The following is a 10,755-nucleotide window of genomic DNA, read 5'->3' on the forward strand; positions in this document are numbered from 1 at the left end:
GCATTGGTTGTACAAGCGTAAAGAGTAATGGTCAGTTCCGTTGAGGTAATGTATGGACATCATATGTACACTCAGAGCAGTTATTATATAGCACATGTTGTCATAAATTTAAGGATAAATTTAAACTGGTTCAGTGTTTACAGAAGTTGTTGTACTGAGATGATACTTGTAGAGGTTACAGCAAGTCTAGAATAGACTAAGAGGACCATACATATTACATTGTATTTCAGTAGTGTGTTCCAAGAGTTGGAGATCACAATAAACAGATGCTAAACTGGTAAGATTTCATCAGCTTAGTTATATATACACAAAAGCATGTGCGCAAAAGTGACGATGGTCGTCAGAGGTACGCAAAGCAGAGCCAATGATCGCATAAACAGATACTAACCTAGAGTAGTTTCATCAGTTTGGTTACATGTACATTGCGTTTCAAAAGTGACGATGATCGTCGTAGATACACAAAGCAGTTATCTGTACAGAAAGAAAGAAGGAAAGAATAGTTGTTGTTAAAGAGTTTGTGAGCTATTCTATTTTTGCGCAAAGGTTATAAAGGAGAGTGAAGGCCAATGCGTAAATTTTCTTGATTAGAAGTTGTGTACAGAGAAGGGGTGTACACGATGTCGCACCTTCAGGAGAATGACGCCCATGTGCCTGTCATCGCTTTTCGGGTCTGTAGAACCTGCTTGATGTTTTTGAAGCATGCTAGCTTTGATCATGTATGTGTTCTGCAATGTTAGAAAGGATTATGGTACATAGTGTAAAAAGGAAGCAACTTGCCGCTTGGGTTGCATTTTCTCTGCTCTTTTTTTGAGACATACTTCTTAGATGGTGATGCCAGAACTTTTTTGTTAAGGTGGTCTGAAAGCTCGTCAGCATCCTGTAAGTGGACAAGAATTGTAAAATAGCGTGCCTAATGTATAACATAATTTCATATGTGTTTAAAGTATGTGAAATATCGATCCTAAAAAGAGTGAGGTAGGAGAGGCTTGCTGGTTGGTATTGACATTAGTAGGAAAAAAATACTAGATCGATCTAAGAGAAACCAGACGACTTTTTCTTCAAAAAAGAAACCTAAGCGTGCTTTGACAAGAATTCGAATCTAGATGTTTTGAGTGTATATCCATATTGACGCCAACATTGTGTAACATGATGCAATTATAAGAGGGAGTAATTGAAAGTAAAAAATAATACTTCAAAAAAGGTTGGAAGAAGGAAACAGTTGAGAACAACAACAGTTTACAGGCTGTTCATTTCTCATTTGCATCAAAATAGGATTTCGGCCATTCAATGGCAAATTTAGAAAAGACCTTTTTTGTTAGTGTGGTCTGAAAGCTAGCCATTATGCAAGTGCATAAGAACTGTCAAATAGTGTGCCTAATATATAACAGGAATTCATATGTGGTTTCAAGTATGTGAAATAGTGATCCTAAAAAGAGTGGTTTAAAGTAGTTGAGGCTTGCAGGTCGGTTTTGATATAGCCAAAAAAATACTAGATGGATCTAACAGAAACCACGACTTTGTATTAAAAAGGGAACCTAAGTGTATTTTGACAAGAACTCGAATTTAGATGGCCTGGGTGTATATATATTAACGTCAAAATCATGTAACATGATGCAATTATAAGAGGGAGTAATTGAAAGGAAAAAACTTCAAACAAGGTTGGAGGACCAAAACTGTTGAGATGCACAGCAACAACAGTCTACAGGCTCATTGCAACATAGAGCATTTGTGTTACCTACTACCGAAGATAATCCAAGGCTTTCATTTCCCATCCTGACAGCATATGCTTAATCATGATAGTACAAAGAATGGCAAAAGATCTAGCATAGCATATCTTACCTCAATTGCAAAAAGAGAGTCAAATCCAGCGACATACAGTTTTGCCATCACTCATGTCCTGTAAACAACACAAACAAGACATCAAACAAAAGATACTAAAGAGATAGTTTTTTCGACAAGGTGATTGAGGCTTTCAGATATTTGTTCAAACAAATCACGTAGTGACCAAGATGGTTCTGTGGAAGCAAGAAGTGTTAGTTCATCATGGTTGGCAAACTTCACCGACGGCGCCATGCTTGTTTCCCCACCACCTTTGCCTCCAAAGACATAGTACCTCTGTGTAGAGGCAAGCATCTCATCAAATCCTCCACTCGCATCTGCCAAACTAGAAAAGTGTCCTATAAAATATTCAGCAAGAGCATAGTCAGCATTTCCCTTTCTACTTCAGATGAGCATATCATGTTTTGAGTAATCAAATATATGGAGCAGGAGTATTGGGGGTAACAAGCTTGTTGGGATCACTCAGATTCTAAGATTTAGAACATTCCAGCACAATAGACCATGAATTATTAATGACCACTAACTCTTGGTTTATATGTCACCATAAGAAAAGGTTGGTTAAAGCACTTGAAAAATCACACACATTAGCTTCTAGCTAGATGAGAAAATCTGGATTTTTGCTTCTGATGCCGAGAGCTAGAGACGTTGGTCCAACTGCAACCAACAAGAGAATTACTTACTTTATTATATGGAGAACTTTCTAAAAATACATGGTTCTATTAAACAATAATATAAAAAATCTCAAGACAAAAGTATGCCGGATTAGGATCAGCGTTTTGAACCCGACGTGAATCATACACTCAACCTTCTGATCTAGAGTCAGACGCGCTACCATTACGCCACAGATTCGGTTGTCTACCTATCAAAATTGCAATTTATAAAAAACACATCTTCCCTTTGTAAAAAAGAGACATGTACAGATGTGCCCAAGTGACAACGTGTGTAAAGAGTCTCCTAATATGTACTATGCAGCAGCCTCAAATGGGGAAAAATACCAAAACGAAAATGATCGTGTAAAAAGTCTTCCTTTCTTTTTTCACATATTGAGACGGTGACGTACTGAGTAGGAATAATTGAAAACCCGAATTGTGTTATGGAAACAAGACAAAAAAATACGTGGGATTGTCAATATCACAATAGTGTAAATGGCTAGGTACCAGGCCAAAAAATACAAAAAGAGAATCATCATAGTAACGGAGAATGTTCAGCTATCTCAAAGACAAACTGGAACAAACCAATAGAGAACTAGAGATATATGAAATTAGTTGATGTTTCCTAATTATGCTATAGAAGTTTGAATATGTGGAGCAAAGTTTGTCCAATGAATGTTCTTTTATCGTCAAACTGAACCAATCGACGTGGATGTCTGAACAAGGTTAAGAATTGCATGATACAACAAAGAATGGCAAACAATATGTAACTACGGAACCATAATAACACATAAGAGAGCCAGTGCATCTTAGGCACTAAATAATATTAATCTGTGGGAATTTAAAACAAATGGTAATTTGTGGGCAAAGTGGTCAGTTTTCATGTTTAATTGTTTTCTGTATCAACAAACAGAGAGCTGTGGGAATTGAATTGAAAACAAATGGTAATTTTGCGGGCAAAGTGGTCCGTTGTTCTAACGAAAGGGTCAAAGTTTGAAACACACACATATAGTCTGATAAGAGTATTGTTAGGATACTGCCTTGGTACTTGCCCTCGAACAGCTGGCGTGCCTATCAATGCCACAGATTGTGCCTGATAAGGTCGTGGCGTAATAAATTCAGAAAAGGAACACCCTTTGGACTGGCGAGGATATATCTCCAATATACAGTCTTGTCCACGGATGGCTTCACAGGAGCTGTGGACGAGGCCACAGTCAGGTAATTGTGAACAAATCCTATCGCTCCGCCCTGACTGTCGTGGACAAGCGGCAACAAGATTGGTAGTAGAATCAACCTTCATCAAAGGGAAACTACATCAATTGTAATTAGTTTGTTAAATAATGAGAGAGAAAATCACCTTGGCAGCCCGTACAGTATAAGAATTGCAGTCACTTCACACCGTTTAATGAGTTTGTATGGTCCTGTGATCATATCTATGATTCTGTTGCCTGTTGCCTGTTGCCTGGTCCAATTGGTCATTTCAATATCTGGCCAATACCATTATATTATTTATGCTTAATCATATTGGCTTTGAAGCTCACAAATTCAGTAGACCAATTAAGCAAAACAAGGAAATGTTTTAAGATCATACAGTTCTGACAATCTGCTCCTCAGATAGGCAGAGGCCTCTTGTTTCAGGAAGGTGGTGCACCTAATCGACGAGAGTACATTGGATATATGTTATATATACCACATATTCACACAATAAAGGAAAGGGTGTCACTTACAGATTTCTCTGCTTCCATGGCTTCATTTAAAGCTTGTCGCTCAACCAAAAGCAAGGGAGCTTGTTGCTCTACTTTCATGTTCATACCCTCATAAAATTCTTGAATATCAATGTACAGTGGCTGACATTCATTGGTCTCCATAATAGCAATATGCAGACACTCCAAGCAGAGTCTCCGGCCATCATCTAACGTTATGTATTGACTGTCCTTTGGCTAGGGTTGACAACAAAACAATAAAAGAAGGAAATGTCATTGGAAAGCCAAAATCAGAAAATGACACAAATGCAGCTGCAGGTAATTGCGAACAAATCCTATCGCTCCGCCCTGACTGCCGTGGACAAGCGGCAACAGCGTTGGCGCGGGCGGCCGCCAAAGGGCCCGATCTGGAGACCCTATAAGCAACAGTGAAAGGTCAGACCTGTGTGTGTGCAAGAGGATAAGGGCACGCAAGAGGATGAGAACCTGAAAAGAGATACTCCCTGGCGTGGACAGGAGGAGCGCGTGGACCTGCAGAGGGACGACGCGGAGGGAGAGAGGAGGGGATGAGAACCTAACGAAGTGACCTGCAGAGGAACGAGGCAGAGGGAGCAAGGAGGAAGAGAGACATGGCAGATCGAGCGAGGAGAGGCGGCCACAGTCAAAGCATCGGGTGGAAGTCTCCAGAGGCGAGGGCAATGATAGATGCATGAGAGAGAGCGATGGAGGTGGACCAGTGATCCACGATCGAGCGAATAGGAATATTTTGGACGACGTGGATAGGCTAGGAGGAGCCGATTTGTACCGGCTTTCATAATATAATAATAATAACATATGTTCGGCTTACGAGATTGTAGTAGTTTTTAAGACTTTTAGTCTTGTCAGAAGCGGCAGCCATACATTGACTACTTTGGTTATAAACAAATGACTTAGTTTTTGTAAAATAAAAACACTCTTCTTCTCTTTTGGAGCTTGTTCGTTTATTTTGGAGGTAATTGATATGGATTGGAAGAGATTTTTACTTAGTATGGATTAAAAGCCATCTCGATTTATATGAGTTTGGTAGAACCGAACAAGCCTTGAGGGCTAGTTTGGTAACCCATTTTTCAAGAGAGTTATATTTTCCCAAGAAAAAATAAATCAATTTTCCTTAGGGCTAGTTTAGGAACCTCATTTTTTAAGAGAGTTATATTTTCCCAAGAAAAAATAAATCACTTTTCTTTAGGGCTAGTTTGGGAACCTCATTTTTCAAGAAAAATTAGTTTATTTTTCCTTGGTAAAATAGAAATCCCTTGGTAAATTGAAGTTTCCAAACTAGGCCTTAGAAAAATAAAATCTCTAAGAAAATAGGTTCCCAAACTAGGTCTTACATGTTACTTTTTACCGGGAATTGCTCGGTCGTCTCTACTAGGAATGCGACTCCGTTTTCACATCATCATTTTAAAGATTGCACATATGTCTTTCTTTTTTTAAAAAAAAGAACAGTCAGTTTGTCCTTGTTCTCTTAACTTAGCTCACAAAAAGATGTTTACACCCTTATACAGTTGCCCCTCAGTTTGTCCTTGTTCTCTTAACTTAGCTCACAAAAAGATGTTTACACCCTTATACAGTTGCCCCTCAGTTTGTCCTTGTTCTCTTAACTTAGCTCACAAAAAGATGTTTACACCCTTATACAGTTGCCCCTTCTTTTATCCATAGTTTGCAGATTTGTTCCTACTTTGTTACAAAATTTTGGAATATAATTATGACATAAATCTCTCAATAGATTTTGAAAATCAATAATCCAATTTTAAATTTTAAAATGTTTCAAAACTAATGAAAATAAAGTAAACTTGATATTAAATTTTGGCAAAATGACAATATTTTAATTATGATTTTGAATATATTTTAATTATAATTTAACACTACTTTAAGAACATGTTATATACAAATTCAGACTACTGTCTGAATGACCACGCATATCACACCATCAAGAAAGACAAAAAAACATTGTCATTTGTATATATGAAATGTTCTCAAAATAGTGTTAGATCATAATTAAAATATTTTCAAAATTACAATTAAAATATCATTGTCAAATTTTAATATTGTTGATTTTTAAAATTTATGCTACAATTATATATTGCGAACTTTTATACCAAAGTGAGGAGAAATTTACAAATAATTAATAAATAGAGATACAATGATGCGGAGTATGTTTTTTTTTTGCAGACTAAGTTAACATTGTTTAGTACCTGTTTCTTTAAAAAACGGGGGGCATATGTGGTGTGCAAACTTTAAAAACAGAGGTAAACATAGAGTTACACATCCCGAGTAAAGGCAACCATGCAATTTCCTTTTGTGTATTTATCCGTTGGCTTCATACAGACAATCCCCGAGAGGTTGAATCCACATGATTTGATTGCGGGACTATCCTCGAGGTATGAATCCATATGATTTGATTGTGGGGCTATACTAAGAGGTTGAATCCACATGATTTGGTTGTGGTGGTTTCGCAGCGGTTGACATAAGTGGCCAATAGTTATTTATCTAGCCATATGGATGGCATTCGAGTCTTTAAATTGATAGTCACTTGAGTGTGTATAGTTTAAAAGCTTTATATCTTTTTTGAAATAAAAGTTACTGTAGCGGGGGCCTACAGTATTTTATTGCTTAAGGAAATAAAGGGGGAGTAGATACAGAAGGGTAAGTACAGAAAGGAAAATGAAAGTTACAGAACAGAATACTGAAGCCAGGTTTTGATTTTATCTCCTATCACTGGCTTAACTCGATGACATAGAAGGTTCATTTCTGATTTGAACATGTCCCGACAACCTTCCACCGTGGGCGGAATCTCATTGAACACCCAATTGTTTCTGTATTTCCAGATGCACCAGGTCAAAAGGATTATAGTTTCAAGTTTCCAAGGGACTTGCCAACGTCTTCTGATCCTCAAAATGGTGTTGAATAAATCAGCAGAACGTGACGGGGAGATTCCTACCAAGGACCAACATCTCCTAGCAAAACTGCATCTGAAAAAAGATGAGTGGTTGTCTCTTCAGCTTGAAGAATACAGTTGTCACAGGTGTATGAATCCAGTAACATAGCTCGCTGTCTTAGAAAGGCTCTGGTATTTAATCTGTCCTTAAGTAGCAGCCAAAAAAGAACCTTGTGCTTGGGTTGACATTTGGATTTCCACAGCCAAGTGAAGATGGGATGTGTCAACTGGTTGCCCATCAAATGAGAATAAATCTTTTGTGAGGAAAATAAGCTAGAAGAAGTAGAGCAGCTCCATTTGTCACTCTGATTATTATGTGGGAGATTATCCAAGCAATCATTCAACTCTTGAAATTGAACAAAGGCTTCAGCAGACAACAGTGTATGGAACATTTCTTGTGAATCAACCAATCTTGCTTGTAAGACGGTGATGTCCTTGCATGCGGCGAAGGACCAAAGTTCTGGATACTGTGCTAATTTGGAAATACCATCCCAGTTATCATGCCAAAGAAGTGTTGTTTTTCCATCTCCAATTTCCATCCGAGCAATTCCTTTAAAGAATTCAAGCGTTTTAAGGACATCTCGCCACCAAAAAGAACCAACTGGTTTATCCGAGGGCAGAGAGTGACTGTAATGATTGGACCATACTATATTGACCCATGGGATGTCAGCTCTGTTATAGAATTTATGAAGATTTTTCATGAGCAGGGCTCCATTTTGTAATGCCAAATTTATGACACCCAATCCCCCCTGAAATTTTGGCTTGCAAACCGAATTCCAAGCAACTTGAGGGGGTTTGTTAGCATTTAAATCAGCACCTCTCCAAAGGCAATGTCGTCTGAGTTTGTCAATATGTTTGATCACCGTTTTGGGGAGCTTAAGAGTACACATGTAGTATGTTGGAAGAGAGGAGAAGACTGCATTAACCATTTGAAGCCTTCTAGCCTATGATAAGAAGATGGAGGTTGACGCCAGTCTTTTTTCAATTTTCTGGATAAGAGGGAGAAAAGCACCCAAGTTGGGTCTTTGAAGGCCCAAGGGAAGCCCTAAGTAAGTAAAGGGCATTGATCCAATTTTGCAATTAAATATATTTGCAAGGATCTCCATTTTCTGGTCCGTGACATTGATGGGATAAATGTTAGATTTGTGGTAATTCACATGAAGCCCAGTGGAATCAGCAAAAGAATTGAGCATTGCTTTTAAAAAGAAAAGTTGTCTAGGGCAGGCTTCCATTATGAGAATAGTATCGTCAGCATATTGGATGATAGGGAAATCCGGACCACAATTGTTTGGTAAGGGGAGACGAAGAATGCCACAATCGCAAGCCTTGTTAACAATAGACTGCAGAAGATCAGTTGCAAGAACAAAAAGAAGTGGGGACAAAGGGTCTCCTTGTCTGACTCCGTGTCTGCAGTGAAATCTTTTCCCAGGGACTCCATTCAAAAGAACTTCTGAAGAACCGGAACCAAGAATCATAGAAACCCAGTGGATCCATTTATCACCGAACCCCTTGTGCCTCAAAATCTCCATAAGAGTTGCATGTTCCATTTGTCAAATGCCTTCTCAAAAACAAGCTTTAAAATGACCATTTCCTTTCTGGATTTGTGGCAAAGGGTGTTCAAGCTCTGACAAATTATCAATCGGCTGAATCAAAGCAGATAAGTTGAAAACCATGGAAGTTTGTTGAGAGGTCCCCAAACGGTTCTTGAAATCATTGGAAAGCACAGATTCTTTGTCAGTATGAGAGAGAGCCATATTTCCATTGTCATCTTTAAGAGAAGAAATGAGGTTATGTCTGTGCTTGACAGTGGCATTGGCGTGAAAGAATTTAGTGCCAGCATCTCCTAGGGTGGCCCATTTGATTTGACCTCTTTGTTTCCAATAAGTCCGTTGTTTAGCTAAAAGGTCTTGTAAATGAAGGAGAAGGATTTCTTTGAAGTTCCATTCCTGAATGGTTAAGTCTCTACTCTCCTCAATGAAGTCCAAAAGCTGAATCACCAACTTAACCTTATCAATCAATTTAGCTAAATTGGGGAGAGACTTACACCAAACATGGATTGCCTTGCGTGCCCTTTTAAACTTGGCCATGAGCCTTTTAGCAGGGTCTGGTTGAAAGATGGGCTGATTCCAAGAATCTTGGAAAATTGAGTGGAAGTCTTCAAGCTGGAGCCAATAACTTTCAAATCTGAAGATGAGCGGTTTGGGAACATTAATTTGAACATTGACCATCCAAGGAATGTGATCCGAGGTTCCCCTAGGAAGCGAGAGTGCAGAAGTGATTGGAAAGGTGACCGACCAAGCCTGTGATACAAAGCACCAATCCAATTTTTCAAGTAGAGGGTGACACTGCATATTTGACCAAGTGTATGCTTGTCCTTTGAGAGGAATTTCCTGAAGCCCCAACTGACTGATTGCGAAGTTAAAACTCATCATTCTGAGATGATCCCCTCCCGACTTATTGCGGTTATCAGGAGATCTGATCATATTAAAATCACCAAGGAAGATCCATATTTTGTCATCATCAATCTCAAGACTGGAAAACCAAGAGAGAAATTGTAACACCCCTGGTGTTACTATAACTAAAACTTGAGCATGGCATCATAGCATTGGCATTGCATATGTTTGACACACCTAGAGTGCATTCACTAGGCAAAAATTTCAAACAAGTTGTATTGTTTTAAGTGTTTTGCAACTAGAACCCTGGTTAAGGAGCTTAACCCTAAATAGGGATTATAGGGGTAAAACTTTACCCAAGTTAAGAAAACCTAAATACTTTAGGGTAAAAGTCATAAAATGACCCTAAGGATAAGCTTGAATCACTTTTATACCCCTGAGATACCAGAAACCCTAATTGGAACCCTGGAAAACCCTAAACCAAACCCTAGGGGCTTATATGCAAAATTAGTCCACTTTTGGGCTAAAGTGCAAAAACCAAGTCAAATAAGTATTTTAAGTCAATTGGATCACAAATATGTGATTTTGCAAGCCAAACCCTAAGTTTTGGACCTAAATGCAAAATGGACTTCATTTGAGTTTTGCTCTAAGTCTGAAAATCAGTGAATGGGCTCAACTTTGGGGCTTTGTAACTTACAAAGCATAGGATTTTTGCCCTAGGTCACCACATCAAAGTTGAAGACCAATTATAGGAGAACAACTTTGCTTAAGGTTGTAAGCTTTGTTGTTAAGAAGAAATTTAGAGAAAAACCCCATCAAAGTTCGACTGTCAGGTTGTTGAACTGAAATTCTGTTTAGCAGTGAACTGACATCAACTTCTAGCTCAGATTCAAGCATGATCCAGTGCTCAAATATGTTCAAGTCCTATAGTCGAATTGTAGATGGTATATTGCTCTACAATTTTGTTTAAGAAAGGCAATCGAGTTGCTACACAAAATTGGAAGTTATGGGCTCTGGAAACTGGACTCTCAGTCACTCTGAACCGGTATTCCCATGGTACAGTGACCGCTTAACTGAAGAAGATCGGGTTCGTCCTCACCGCCGGTAGCCGCCGCCGTTGATCGCGACTCGTCACGATTCGTGCTCGGTGGTCTTTGGATAAGCACTGCCGATACGTGTCCTCAACGGCGGTG

General features: G+C 38.8%; 1 long non-coding RNA gene across 1 annotated transcript; it reads right to left on the minus strand.

The window, feature by feature from the left end:
- Window positions 1-253: 253 nt before the first annotated feature.
- Window positions 254-4,866, minus strand: LOC103643713 (uncharacterized). Its single transcript, XR_002266853.3, has 3 exons — window positions 4,217-4,866; window positions 4,081-4,140; window positions 254-3,976 (listed from the first exon to the last, which is right to left on the minus strand). It is a non-coding gene; the product is annotated as an uncharacterized lncRNA (long non-coding RNA).
- Window positions 4,867-10,755: the final 5,889 nt, after the last annotated feature.

This window comes from Zea mays, chromosome 1 (genome assembly GCF_902167145.1).
Source record: "Zea mays cultivar B73 chromosome 1, Zm-B73-REFERENCE-NAM-5.0, whole genome shotgun sequence".
Lineage (NCBI taxonomy): Eukaryota > Viridiplantae > Streptophyta > Magnoliopsida > Poales > Poaceae > Zea > Zea mays.